The sequence below is a fragment of the Panthera uncia genome, assembly GCF_023721935.1.
Source record: "Panthera uncia isolate 11264 chromosome B2 unlocalized genomic scaffold, Puncia_PCG_1.0 HiC_scaffold_24, whole genome shotgun sequence".
NCBI classification, from domain to species: domain Eukaryota; kingdom Metazoa; phylum Chordata; class Mammalia; order Carnivora; family Felidae; genus Panthera; species Panthera uncia.
Window position 1 is genome coordinate 14,200,041 of NW_026057580.1, and position 14,300 is coordinate 14,214,340.

Below are 14,300 nucleotides of genomic sequence, written 5' to 3' on the forward strand. Positions count from 1 at the left end.
GCTGTCCCATACTTCCATGTCTTTGTTTCCATTATTTGACTTTCCTCGTGTTTCCTCACTCAGCTAACTCTCTCTCATCCTTAAAACCCACGCCTCAATAACATCCTATGCAAATCTCTACTCTTGCACTATTACTTTGAAATTATTTGTTTATGAATCTGCTGCCTTCTAGATTTAAGACCTTCAAGGACAGAAGACATCCACTCATCCCTCCATTCATCACCTCTAACACTGTAATTATCACTTTACACAGCCACAGCCCAACAAATCTTCTAGCTTTTTGAAAGAAGGACCGGTGTTTCTTATTTGTGTTTCCCTGTGCCCAGCACAGAGCCAGACGCATAGAATGTGTCTAGATCTGCCTGTCTGTCTACAGTCACTCATTTGTTTGAGAAATAACTTAAGATCGTATTTCATTCCAGTCACTGTGCTTTGCTCCAGCTCTTAAGGTTTACACGCCGAACGATGTACGCGGTGGTTTTTAATAAGCTGCTGGTTCTGATATCTTGAGTAAGCGGAAAAGGACTCCCTCGCTCTTCCCCCGCTCCGTGGATTTGCTCTCTGCGGCGCGTGACCATTTGCTGTTCGCCACAGATGCCACGGTGAAAATAAGAAAGCACAGTGTTTGGCAACACAAAAGTGAGCCTTGACTCCATGGTAAACGATGATGAACAGTTCATTCACAGGAACACAGGGATAAGAAGGATCTGAAAAAGCACACCGCTTAGCTACAAAACTGAAATTGTACCAATGGGATATTTTCTCACTGTTTAATTGGTAAAACTTTTTAAGGACTCACGAAAAAAGTTGTGAGCAAATATGCCATACAAGTAGGGACTGTACATTGGTACAACCTTTTGGAGGTCAGCTATCTATCAAATTAAAAAAAAAAAAATTTAACGTTTATTTATTTCTGAGACAGAAAGAGAGACAAAGTGAAAGTAAGGGAGGGACAGAGAGAGAGGGAGGCACAGAATCTGAAGCAGGCCCCAGGCTCTGAGCTGTCAGCACAGAGCCCGATGTGGGGCTCGAACTCACAAACCGTGAGATCATGACCTGAGCCGAAGCCGGACGCTTAACTGACAGAGCCACCCAGGTGCCCCAGCTATCTGTCAAATTTAAAGACACAGTTGGGTCATACGAAGGCTCAACAGGCCCACTGATAAGAAACTCTTAAGTGAACAAAGGGTCAAAGGTGTTCACTGCATCATTGTTTGAAATAAGAAAAAACTAGGAGGGGACTAAATGTCCATCAGAAGATAGATTAGGTACGTTGGGTACATCCATATAATGAAGGATATCACAAAAAGAACATATATGGAGTTCTTTTCCATGACATGGAAAGATGTCAGGATATATTGTTAAATGAAAAAGAAAACAAATTATGGAAAAGTACATGGGTGTTTTCATTGTAAAATATATATAATCTTATATTATATATATTGTCTGGAAAGCTACACCTAAACTGTGAATAATGGTTATTTCGGAATAGTTGGATTAGGAGGGAGAACATTACAATTTTTACTTTTTACAATTTTTACTTTGTGCGGTTTTTTTTTTTTTTTTTTTACCACAGGTGTCTTTTCTTTTCCTTTTTTTTTTTAAATTAAAAAAAATTTTTTTTAACGTTTATTTATTTTTGAGACAGAAAGAGGACAGAGTATGAACGGGGGAGGGTCAGAGAGAGGGAGACACAGAATCGGAAGCAGGCTCCAGGCTCTGAGCTGTCAGCACAGAGCCCCGTCGGGCTCAAACTCACGGACCGCGAGATCATGACCTGAGCCGAAGTCGGCCGCTTAACCCACTGAGCCACCCAGGCGCCCCTTTTCTTTTCCTTTTTAAAAGTTTTATTTATTTTGAAAGAGAGACAAAAGGAGAGCAAGTGGGGTGGGGGGGGGCAGAGAGAGGGAGATACAGAATCCCAAGCAGGCTCTGCACTGTTAGCGCAGAGCCCTACTTGGGGCTCGAACACACAAACCATGAGATCATGACCTGAGCAGAGCCCGAGACTCCTTGGATTCAGAACCCTCATCCCTTTGCCAAACTCTCACACTAGCAGATCTTACTTTCCTCTTGTCTGTTTATTATTTTTTTAAGCTTATTTATTTATTTTTGAGAGAGTGCAGGAGGGCCAGAGGGAGAGGGGGAGACTGAGAATCCCGAGCAGGCTCTGCACTACCAGCACAGAGCCCGATGCAGGGTGTGAACCCACAAACCATGAGATCATGACCTGAGACGAAATCAAAAGTCAGATGCTTAACCAGCCGAGCCACCAGGCGCCCCATCCTCTTGTCCATTTAATAAACACACACCGAGACCTTCCTACTGCTGTTGTCCTCACATCTGCCCACAGAGAGGAACTCAGTGAATCAGGCTGCAGTCATACCTGCATTTTAAAAGTGCATCCCAGGAGGCCACTGATGACACAAAGACCAGCAGTCCCAAAGGGTATGGGACCAGAGGAGTTTCCTAGCACAGTCTGAACGAATCACTTAAGGAGCTTCTTAAAAACGCATCTCTCGGGACGCCTGGGTGGCTCAGTCGGTTGAGCGTCCGACTTCAGCCCAGGTCACGATCTCACGGTTCATGAGTTCGAGCCCCGCGTCAGGCTCTGGGCTGACAGCTCAGAGCCTGGAGCCTGCTTCCGGTTCTGTGTCTCCCTCTCTCTCTGCCCCTCCCCCGTTCATGCTCTGTCTCTCTCTGTCTCAAAAATAAATAAACATTAAAAAAAATTAAAAAAAAAAAAACGCATCTCTCTAGGCCCTTCCCACAGACACTGAATCTGAGGGTGGGGCCAGGAAACTGGGGGCCGGATACTTTCCTGTGGCTCTCCACAGCCTTTGTACCTTTAGTCTGCACACATCTGGGTGTCCTTGACAATATCAGGTTAGGAAAGTTAAGTTTTGATTTTGAAAGCTCCACAAAGACACCAAATAGAGAAGGGAGAAGAAATACCAAAGAGTGGAAGCCTAGCATCACTTTGCAAAATAAAATTTCTACCCATAGATGTGTTTATCTATAGATGATCTATGTCCGGGAAGAGTCTTTCCTGCTTTGCCCTTCCTGTGCTGACCATCATTGTAACCAGTAGATTGATCACTGCCAGGATATCTGTTTAATAAGAATGAAGCTTTATAAAAAATCGCCATTGATGCTTAAATGACATCTGCAGAGCCAGTTTTAACAAGAAGCAGAAAACATCGCCATAAAAGCTATGTTAACACAAGGGGTTATTACTTTTTCAGGGTGACATTGACATGTTTGAGGAAGACCTAAGGTAAGATCCTACGACTTCTATTCACCACTTGCTAATATAACAGAAACCAACCAACCAACCAACCAACCAACCAAAGATGCTCTTTGAGATAATGCCAGAGTAGCTTCTCCCCATTACTGGAAGAGTCTAAAAATCTTAAAATACTGGAAGCTCAAATTTGTTCCTAGGGAGACCCTTCCTCTGTCCTGTGGGATCAGTTGTTCTTAAACGTGGCTGCATTTGGGGACTAAATGATGTCACTGGTCTGGGATGCAGCCTGGGCTCTGAGATTCTTTGTAAACTCCTCAGCTGATTCTCATGGGCAGCCAAAATTGAGATTGTTGCTTGTTAGAGAATTTTTTTTTAAATGTTTCTTTATTTTGAGAGAGAGAGAGAGAGAGAGTATGAGCAGGGGAAGGGCAGAGAGAGAGGGAGAGAGAGAATCCCAGTCTCTGCGCTGAGCTCAGACCCTGACATAGAGTTTGATCTCATGACCATGAGATCATGACTTGAGCCAAAATCAAGAGTCAGACCCTTAAACGACTGAGCCACCCAGGTGCCCCTAGAGATTCTTTTTAATCCCACAGATGTGAGGCAAGACCTACCCTCTGGGAAGCCCTGAGCCAGGAGATAATCCCAGTTCAGGTGCTTCAGGGTGAGACGTGTAACATGTTGTCTACGTATATATGGGTGATGGGAGTCCTTGCTTTGGACACTGCATCACATCTTCAGCCCACCCCTGTTTTCTGCCTTACTTTGTGGGACAGCGCCCTGTGAGCCTGACACAGGCTAACCTCTCACCTCAAGGCCTGCACTTTCAACCTGGTGTCTCAGACCTTCTCAAAGCAAAAGGGGCCCCCAGCTGATGGAGGACAGAGCAGGCATTAGGGCATGGGCTCAAACTGCGTCACGTGGGCATTAAAGGAGAGAGTACCTACTCAGCTTTGGAGAGCTGGATTGCAATTTCTGGGTGGTGTTGAGCAAATCAACTAAGCTCTCCAAATAGTCAGTTTCCTTATTGACGAATAGAGCTACTAATACTTAACGTGAGCTCTTGTCCTCGGCATTCAATGACATAAAGAATGTGAAATTATTTGATTCGAAATAGGGGCTCAACACATTACACATTTTTACCCATATCGTTTTACTTCATCCCAAATAACCCTGTAAAGTAATTAAGGTAGATGGTATCACCATCATCTTGTGGGGAAAAAATGCAGATCTCGAAAGTGTAAGTGACAAGCCTCACGGTTCAAAGAATATCAAGGGCAGGACCAGGCCAGGAATTCAGATGTCTTGGCTCCTAATGGCCACCTCCTCCTCCCTATTTTATATTGTGCTGTGACCTCTTCCTCAAAAGACAGCAGAAATTTTCGAGTCTTTGACAAATATTAGAAGAAAAAAGAAGGGCGCCTGGGTGGCTCAGTCGGTGAAGTATCTGACTATGGCTCGGGTCATGATCTCACGGTTCGTGAGTTCAAGCCCTGCGTTGGGCTCTGTGCTGACGTCGTGGAGCCTGCTTGGGACTCTGTCTCTCCCTCTCTCTCTCTGCCTCTCCCCCACTCCCTCACTCTCGCTCTCTCAAAATAAATAAACTTAAAAAAAAACCCACATAATTAGAACTCTATACATTTAAAAAAGGAAAAGAAGAAAAAAGAGCTAATGAAGCAGAAGATGTTTTCCTTTAAGCAAAAGGCACTTTGATAAAGGACAGGTGTAGCCATTTGTTTCAGAACGTATTGTTTACACAAGCGTGTTGTTTAATGGATACCTGGCAATCCTCCCACGCTTCAGTTCCTCTTAAATGACATAACTGCCTCAGCTCCCCTATCAATGCCTCCGTCTCTCCCACGAGTTAGATTTGCTTGCCTCTAGATGTTGAATGTCTCAGAACTGCATTTGAAAACTCTAGTGTTGGAGCGCCTGGGTGGCGCAGTCGGTTAAGCGTCCGACTTCAGCCAGGTCACGATCTCGCGGTCTGTGAGTTCGAGCCCCGCGTCAGGCTCTGGGCTGATGGCTCGGAGCCTGGAGCCTGCTTCCGATTCTGTGTCTCCCTCTCTCTCTGCTCCTCCCCCGTTCATGCTCTGTCTCTCTCTGTCCCAAAAATAAATTTAAAAAAAAATGTTGAAAAAAAAAAAAAAAAGAAAACTCTAGTGTGGATCTGCATTGAGCTTGTGCACAAGCTGCCTCTATCCCGGGCTCTCACTGTGGCCATTTGGGCAGAAGTCACTGGCCATTTTGCATAGTTAGTCAAGTGGCTTATTAGACTGGGGCCCCAGGTGACCCAGGAGGGGCTGTGTCATAGCTGGGGTGGGTTTTCAATAACTTCCCCACTCATGGCCTTGCCTATGTCCTCCCTGTGTTCAAATGCTAAAGTCCTACCTTGCCAGGGAGACTTTTCTGACCCTCTTAATCTACAGCGATTTATTCCTTTTGAAACTTGCGGTCTCTTTTAGTTATCTCATTCAGGACTTACTTTAACTTTTTTCCAATTTATTTATTTGCATCCTGCTTTTTTAATCGTAAGCTGTGTTCTTTTATAAACCTGTCCTTTCGCTCTGTAAATCTTATATCCTCAACTGCACCACCATGTCTTTGAGGTTAAGGACGATGTTTCATACTTTTTTCATTTGTTCCCAGGGCACAGACAGTGCTAGAATCATGCTTAGGAAGTATTTGTCAAGTAAATGAATGGGTGTTGAACAAACTCAGTGGCTTTGCAGAATACCAATTATTTTATTAGTGGATTCCCAAGCGTTCAACCTTTATAAACCTTATGGGTTTTGCAGTATAATGGTTTTGAACGCTTGTTTTGAAAATAATATGGGAAATCTTAGTCTTGGGAATCCCTGCCTTCCAAATTCTCTGTCCGTCTCCTTACTCCAAAATTACAACTAAGACAATAACTGAGGTCTCCATAGTATATTCTATAAAAGCTGAAAAAACTGATTTTAAGGCTCTTTCAGAAGAACAAGCAGGAAAAAAATACCAAAAAAAATTATTTTCCATCCTTAGTTTAACAACTCTTATTTAACCTCAGCTCTTGACATTAAAAAAATTTCAGAGATATAATTGATACATAACATTATGTTAGTTTCAGGTATACAGTATAATGATTCAATATTTGTATATCTCGTGAAGGTCTTAACATTTTTTACAGGTGCTACATTTTGTCTCTTTTGCTTCCCTCATGAATATTCAAGAAATGCCTCCATAAGAAGGTCATCACTGTCATTTAGGTTGGTGACTATTAATTATTTCTTCTTTTACTCACAACAGTACTAAGGACTTCTTTTGCAAATGGATATCCAAACCTTGATTTTGGCTCAAAAATCAAAAGCACAATGGATATCCAAAACTTGATTTTGGTTCAAAAATCAAAAGCACCTGGGTGGCTCAGTCGGTTGAGCATCCGACTTCGGCTCAGGTCATGATCTCGCGGTCCGTGAGTTCGAGCCCCGCGTCGGGCTCTGTGCTGACAGCTCAGACCCTGGAACCTGCTTCGGATTCTGTCTCTCCCTCCCTCTCTGCCCCTCCCTCGCTCATGCCCTCTCTCTGTCTCTCTCTCTCAAAAATAAATAAACATTAAAAAAATTTGTTTTAAATAAAAAAAAAATCAAAAGCACAATCTTTTGATCACAGTTTACACACTGAATGAGATAATTGGCAAGCTTGGAAGAACAAATTACTTCCGTTGTGTGTTGGGGCAGAAAAGGTGTGTGTGGGCACATAAGCAGTGTTCTGTAAGAAATTAATGGAAGCAAAAAGGAATGAATAAATAAGCAGATAGACAGTCTAAGGAACTGCACTGACATCCGAGGGCTTCCTTGGTTTGCTGAGCAGTTCTTGCCTATCCTGGGTGTGTAGCAGGGATGTGGTCATCCCTGGGTGGATAAAAGTACAGGGGACGTATAAGCGGAGAATCACAGGAAGGACGGGTATTTGGTTACCGATTCACCAAAAGGCAGGTCACTCCGTGGGTAGAAGACACTGAAATTGTATTGAGAAGATTAACCCAGCGACAAGGAGCCTCAGAGGCCGAGACCTGGGTCTTCAGACCCAGCCCAGCACCTTTTGGGCTCATAAGGCTCACTAACTAATATTAGTTTTTCATTTGGCAAAGCTCATTGACCCAGACTCTCAAGTACCTATTTTGTGATAGCAAACATCTTAATTCTAAGGTGAAAGGGACCTAGGAGCAAACCTGATCCAATGCCTTTATTTCTCCCTTTTCATATTGATAGATTTTTTTTAAAAAAAAATGGAGACCACGATGTTTTATCCACAGTTAGTGGATTGCATGGCTGAGTAATATTTGTTGAAGAAGTAAATGAATGGAGAACTCACCTACTTCTGCTATGACTGCAAAATCTAATCTCCAAGCTTAATAACCCTACCTTTCAGAGAGGCTCACCCAGGTGGGTCCTCAAAACCCCAAGATGCCATTAGTGCCTGGGGGCAGTGCTCTATTTCTGGAAGAAAGGGAGCAAACTTCTCAGGGGTCCATCTTTGCGATGATTTTGCCAACTTACACCCCAGTCTTGACTGCTACTCTCTGCTAAAGTCAGCACATAGGAGCCCCAGACAATGGAAAAGGAGAGAACTTGGAGAAAAGGAAGTTTAAGTGGCCTCAAAATCCCACTTCACATGACAGTTTTCCAGAAACTCAGCCCTAGCGTGCTCGTCCAAAGTTGGTTTACATTAATGGATATCCATGTGCTGGGAGACTCTGTTTTTCCCAGATTAGTTCGTCTGGAGGCCCTGCTTTTCTGAAACATTTTGGCTTTAAAGAACATGTCATTGTTTTTACTAATTTGGATGTTGCTTTTCAAGTGGCAGAAAAAATCGTTATGGTATCTGAACTGTTTATCTAAGATTTTGCAGTTACCGCAAAAACTGATGCATTGGAAAAGATAAATTCATTAAAATTACTTGTATCCCGATACTTAGGTGATGAATCACTTCATATTGCTGTAAAATCTATATACCCTTATGATAAAAATACCATTAACTGCTTAGATAATAATTTAGCTCCAAATAATAAAATGATTTGGAAAGGAAAAATAATACTATGAATAATGGGAAATTAAATCTTATTCATGAATGCAAAATCAAATATTCTTTTTTTTTTAATTTTTTTTAACGTTTTTTATTTATTTTTGAGACAGAGAGACACAGAGCATAAACCGGGGAGGGGCAGAGAGAGAGGGAGACACAGAATCGGAAGCAGGCTCCAGGCTCTGAGCCATCAGCCCAGAGCCCGACGCGGGGCTCGAACTCACGGACCGCGAGATCGTGACCTGAGCTGAAGTCGGACGCTCAACCGACTGAGCCACCCAGGCGCCCCCAAAATCGAACATTCTTAAAGTAACAAACTCTCTGTTCATATGATAACAATTAAAGTCTCCATAGTATGTTTTCTAAAATCTGATTTTAAGATTTCTCCAGAAAAACAAGCAGGAAAAAATAACCAAAAAGTTTTTCCAAAAGGATTAGTGAAAGATTTATTTTCCAGATTTTAAAACAAGTGACAATTACCAAAACTATGTGATATTAGATTAAAAGCAAGGAAGAAATGATGAGATAGAGTATATATTTTAAAAGTAAATTAAAACCATTATAAGAACTTACTACATGAAAAAAAATACAATGCAAGAAATAATCATAATTCAGTACGTGGGCACAATCGAATCACAGTACAGAGAATATATTAGATTCATACCTCATATCATATACTTATAATAAATTTTGGTCAAAACAAAATGATGAACATAAGAAAACTAGAAGAAAATAAGCATATTCTTTCCAACTAAAAAAGGGAGAAATACTTCTGATTCTCTAATGTTATAATTAGACATAAAATAGATGTTATAACATCCAAAAACCAAAAGAGCTTAAAAGATAAAATATAAGTGAGAAGGGGCACCTGGGTGGCTCAGTCGGTTGAGCATCTGACTCTTGATTTCAGCTCAGGTCATGATCCCAGGGTCCTGGGATTGAGCACCGCTTTGATCTCTCTTTCTCTCTGTCCCCCTCCCCCCCCGCCCTTGCACTTGCTCCCTAAAATAAAAAAAATATGTGTGGGGGGGGGGGGGAGGGGAAGAGTATATGTTATAAATGTTAAAGAAAAGTTTTACTATCGAAAAAAATCAGGAATTGATCTAATCATTTGAGGTCAATATTCAGCTTTCATGTAAAATGAGGTCATAGGAAGGTTTACACACAAGGAAATGTAGACAATAAATCACCATATGGAAAAACGCTCAGGCTGAATAGCAACTAAAGAGATGTAGACGAAAGAACTTTGAAAGACCACAGAACGTCAATTAAAGTAAGTGCAGTCATTGGCGCTACAGAGAACGGGCTTTGGAGTCTGACTAATACAGATACGGATCTCGGCTTTGCCATGGTCCAGCAGTATCCTTGACCAAAAGTCTTAATTTCTCAGCGTCAGTTTTGCAGTCGGCAACAAGGGGCCATTATACACCTAGAAGGGTTATTGTGAGCCCGGAACGATTAGTGTAAGTAAACACTCAGGACGGGATTTGGCACATGCTGGATGTCTTCAATAATGGTGGTGGCATACAGTGACGATGGGGACGATGATGGTGACAATAGCTGATCACGGGGAAGGCGGCGGTTATAAAAGTAATGGTGGCGGTAGTGAGTGATGGAGATATGGGTGTCCGTTTTGCGGATGAGGGTGATCGTGATGTCAGTGACAGTGTTGTGGTGGCATTTTGAAGGTGATGGTGACAGTGGGGGTGGATGATGACGATGGGGATGGTATTGATGGTGAAGGTAGCTGATGACTAATGGTGCTGCTTTTGGTTGTCTGGGCAAAGGTAACGATAATGGGAGTGGTCATGATGTCAGGGGGCAGGGTGGTGGCAGCGATGTGGTAAAAACACTTAAAATGATTAATGACGTTGCTTGGTAGATAAGTCAGCAAAACGGAATGCTAAAGATTCAATGCTATATGGACTTGTAATTTATCTTTTAACCTTCCCACAAAGCAGCCTAGCAAGATACAGCAAGAGCCGATATATTGTGCACTTTGACACAGGAATTAAACCCTTGGGAATATGGATCGGAAAAAAAAAATCCCTAAATTAAAATTGGTCTGGAAATGGTATAGCGATGCTATTTATAACTGGGAACAATCCAAAGCCTCAACAATAGGGAGGTGACTAAGCAAATCATGATACGTCAAGATAATGGAATAATATCATGTAGCTATTTAAAGTGAAACATGAGGAAATATGCATATGAAAAAAATTGTGTTAGAACAGCACAGAACTGTGTGTGGATAGTCAGTGTGTGTTTGTGTGCTTTTACCAAAGAACAGAAGAAATGATAAACACATGTGCATAGAGTTTTGTAAAGATTCGACCTGCATTCAGCTTTTTCCTTTTATATATATATACTTGCTTAATGGACCCTTAATTTTTATGAAAGATTATGATGGAACTTGAAGCTATACCTCACTCCAAAGAGCTGACCCCTAACTGATCAATTCCAAGGTCAGCCATCTCCCATCCCCTCCTTGGGCCCCATTTACCACCCATCTTTTAGGGCTCCTCCCACCTCTCTGTGACTCATTTTGTCTCCGCAATGGTCAGGGAGAGCTTTCGGAACCAAAATACTGTTCTGTTTCAAAACGAAACACAGAGGTCCTAAAAAGCTTAGCGGCATCTATCTGAGTGTATATCTACGAATTTGAATGTGGGATTGATTTGTGGCTGTGTATGAAAGGCCCGGGAGTATTGATAAGCTGTAAACTTGGGGGTAGTTACTTGACTCCTCCGTGCCTCCATTTCTCCGGCTGTGAAAGGGAAAAAACAATGGTAATGAACTCATTGAGCTATTGCAAGGGTTAAATGAGATACTCCCCGCAAAACATGGCAGGATGCTTGATTCATAATGAGTTCATATTCATTGTTATTTACACTGAATATTAGCATTGCTCTTACTAGTCTAAGTACTCTTCCAGAAATTATCAAGAACTCTGGATTAAATATAAAAGTTCTGGGTTACCAGCTTCGTCATCTATACAATGGAGCATTAGATCAGGTAATTTGTGACATTCTGTTTCTCTGTTGTCTAGGAGACAATAATGCTCCTTTTTATTGATTTCTGCCTCATTTTTGGAAGGATAATAAACAACTCAAAAAATATAAACTTAAACGGACTTCCCTTCTGTTTAAATATTGTTTTAATAAAATACCAATGTTTATCTTGTTAAAATATTCTGAACCCTGTCTTAATTCTCTCAGTGGAAACATCAAAACGTTATCGTTCCTCCTGAAACACGTTACACTTATATTTGAAATACATAATACATAATACAAAAGCTCTCTGCTTTTTCAATAATTTCTTATTTGATTTGGGGTTCTGCACCTCCAAGTTTATTCTGGGGGTTTAATTTTCATTTTTGCTAGTTTTATTCCTTTGGGGTTTTGTAATTTTTCAAAACAAATTTATTTCAACCCATCAAGGTAGAAACAACATTGTGAGGTCTACTTAAGAAGTGAGGCAGATAAGAAAAAAAAAAAAGAAAAAGAAAAAGAAAAAGACGCAAGACAAGTAATTGTAGGCCTTAGGAAATTCAGAACCCCCAGACCCTTCCCCCGGTTTTTTCATCCTTACATCCTCAATACAGGCACGCCTCGGGAAAACCCTAGAGGGCGCTGTTTTCCTGCTTGTTACCACTTTTGCCTTGCCTTCTCGATGGGAAAATGGAAAGAAAAAGAGAGGAGTGAAGCAAATTCATCATACACAAAACACAAACCATCCAAGCCCGAGGGGGGTGAGGGTATGAAGACTCAGTGCCTCTTCACCGGGTGAGGATGCAGAAGCCCGGTGAGCTTGTCCAAGGTCACTCCGTCACTCCTTAGTGGCAGAGACAAAGCTAGAGTCCAGACCTCGGACCCAGACCTTTTCTCCACCACCTGCTCTTTCATTGGATAAAACACAGAATATCAAGTGGGAGGCCCAGACTAACACTTCTGGGCACACACTCTCCCTTGCTTACTAGTTCGTGTTTCCAAGGAGTATGGTCACTGACTGACAGGTAAGGGTATATTTAGGAGTGTAGAATTCACAGGGATTTTCAATAAGAAATTTTTGAAACCTCAGAGAGATCAGCTTATTTATTTCGAAGTATAAGTTTCATGTATTTCATGAGGAAATATAGCATTTCGGTGTTTCCACTGAGAGAATTGAGACAATGTTCAAAATATTTTAGCAAGGTAAACATTAGTATTTTATTAATGCAATATTTAAAATTTTTAAAAATAAAGTTAAAAAAATTTTTTTCTTTATTTATTCTTGAGAGTGAGACAAGGTGTGAGCAGGGGAGGAGCATAGAGAGAGGCAGACACAGAATCTGAAGCAGGTTGCAGGCTCTGAGCCGTCAGCACAGAGCCCGACGTGGGGCTCGAACTCACGAACCGTGACATCATGACCTGAGCTGAAGTTAGATGCTCAACTGACTGAGCCACCCAGGGGCCCCTAAAAATAAAGTTTGGAGGGGAGGTCCACTCTCTACCTAGGCCACTCATGAATTATACTGAATAACTGTCTTATTAGCCCCAACCAGTTGCTACTGGATGGGATGGTGATGCTATTATTGGTGATGATGATGATGATGGCTTACATTTATTGAGTACTTTCTGTGTGCCAGGTACTGTGCTAGGTGGTTTGTATCCGTTGGCTCATTTACCCCTTACAATCGCCTTATAAGGCATGTACTATGAGGAGAGTGAGAATTAGGAGTTTTAAGTAGCTAGCCTAGAATCATACATGTGGCAGGCAAATAATTGGACCGTAAAAATAGACCAGGGGTTTCATTTGTTTATCTGCCATGTTCTCAGATACCTGCGACCCTAGAAAATGCGATCGAGATGAATTAAGAGAGAGGGGCACCTCGGTGGCTCAGTCGGTTAAGCATCCAACTCTTGGTATTGCCTCAGGTCATGATCTCACGGTTCATGGGACGGAGCCCCACACTGGGGCTGTCAGTGCAGAGCCTGGTTGACATTCTCCCCTTCCTTCTCTCTCTCTCTCTTTCTCTCTCCCCCTCTCCTCCTCTCTCTCTCTCTCTCTCTCAAAAAATTAAATACACTTAAAAAAAAAAAGATGGATTCAGAGAAAGACTTGAGGTAGTGGAGGTGTGGCAGTTAGACTAATTTTCTATCTTTTGTGCTGCCGAATCGAATAAGGCAAAGTCCTAATGTGCCTGGTTCATGTTCTAGTTACGAAGAGAAGATGGGAGAGTTGCTTCACAGTTGGAGGTAGCACTTAGAAGAGGTTGAGGTTAGGACCCACATCAAGGACAGGTCAGAAGAAACACATCTGAACCATGGAGAGGAGGAAGAGAGAAATGCCCTTCGACTGTGTTTCCTTTTCTTCCAGAGGCCAGTTCCCTCACCTGTTGGCACACGGCACCAAGGTAAGGCAGAAAAGCTCTCTGTATATAACTTGCATTGGGCGTCCTAATTTGTCACTGCAGACTCAGAGGGAATGACTGTCCATCCTTCAGTTCCTAAATTCATGGGGTTGGCAAAGCTAAATAAGGCACACTGCCTGCTTTGATATGCTTGTGTTGGAGTTGAGAGAAAAGGCATCCCCATCTAGAATCTGGGGGGAAAATCATGCTTGATGTCTATAATGAGTGTTGCCCAAATCAAAAGCAGGCATAAGTACAGTAAATTGTCATCCCTGGAATGCCACTTAGGGCTTCTTTCCTTGCAAAACGTCAGGGGTTCTTTCCTTATAAAACTTTTGGGGACTGAAGTTTGGTAAGGAATTCCTTGTTGTAGTTGAAGCCTTTTTGATTAATAAAAAAAAGCAAATATCCTGATAAAAAATAACCACCTCAAACCATATTTATGCCTTGACATGACTGTACTTGCCAGATATTTTTCCAAGAGTAATGCTGGAAGAAGGTGTGCAAAGAGGGGCGCCTGGGTGGCTCAGTCAGTTAAGTGTCTGACTTCGGCTCAGGTCATGATCTCGTGGTCAGTGAGTTCGAGCCCCACGT

At 42.1% G+C, this 14,300-nt stretch overlaps 1 protein-coding gene across 1 annotated transcript in view; it reads right to left on the bottom strand.

Annotated features, from left to right (window-relative positions):
- CLIC5 (chloride intracellular channel 5) overlaps positions 1-14,300 on the bottom strand; it is a 119,969-nt gene that overhangs the window by 75,508 nt on the left and 30,161 nt on the right. The window lies entirely within an intron of this gene.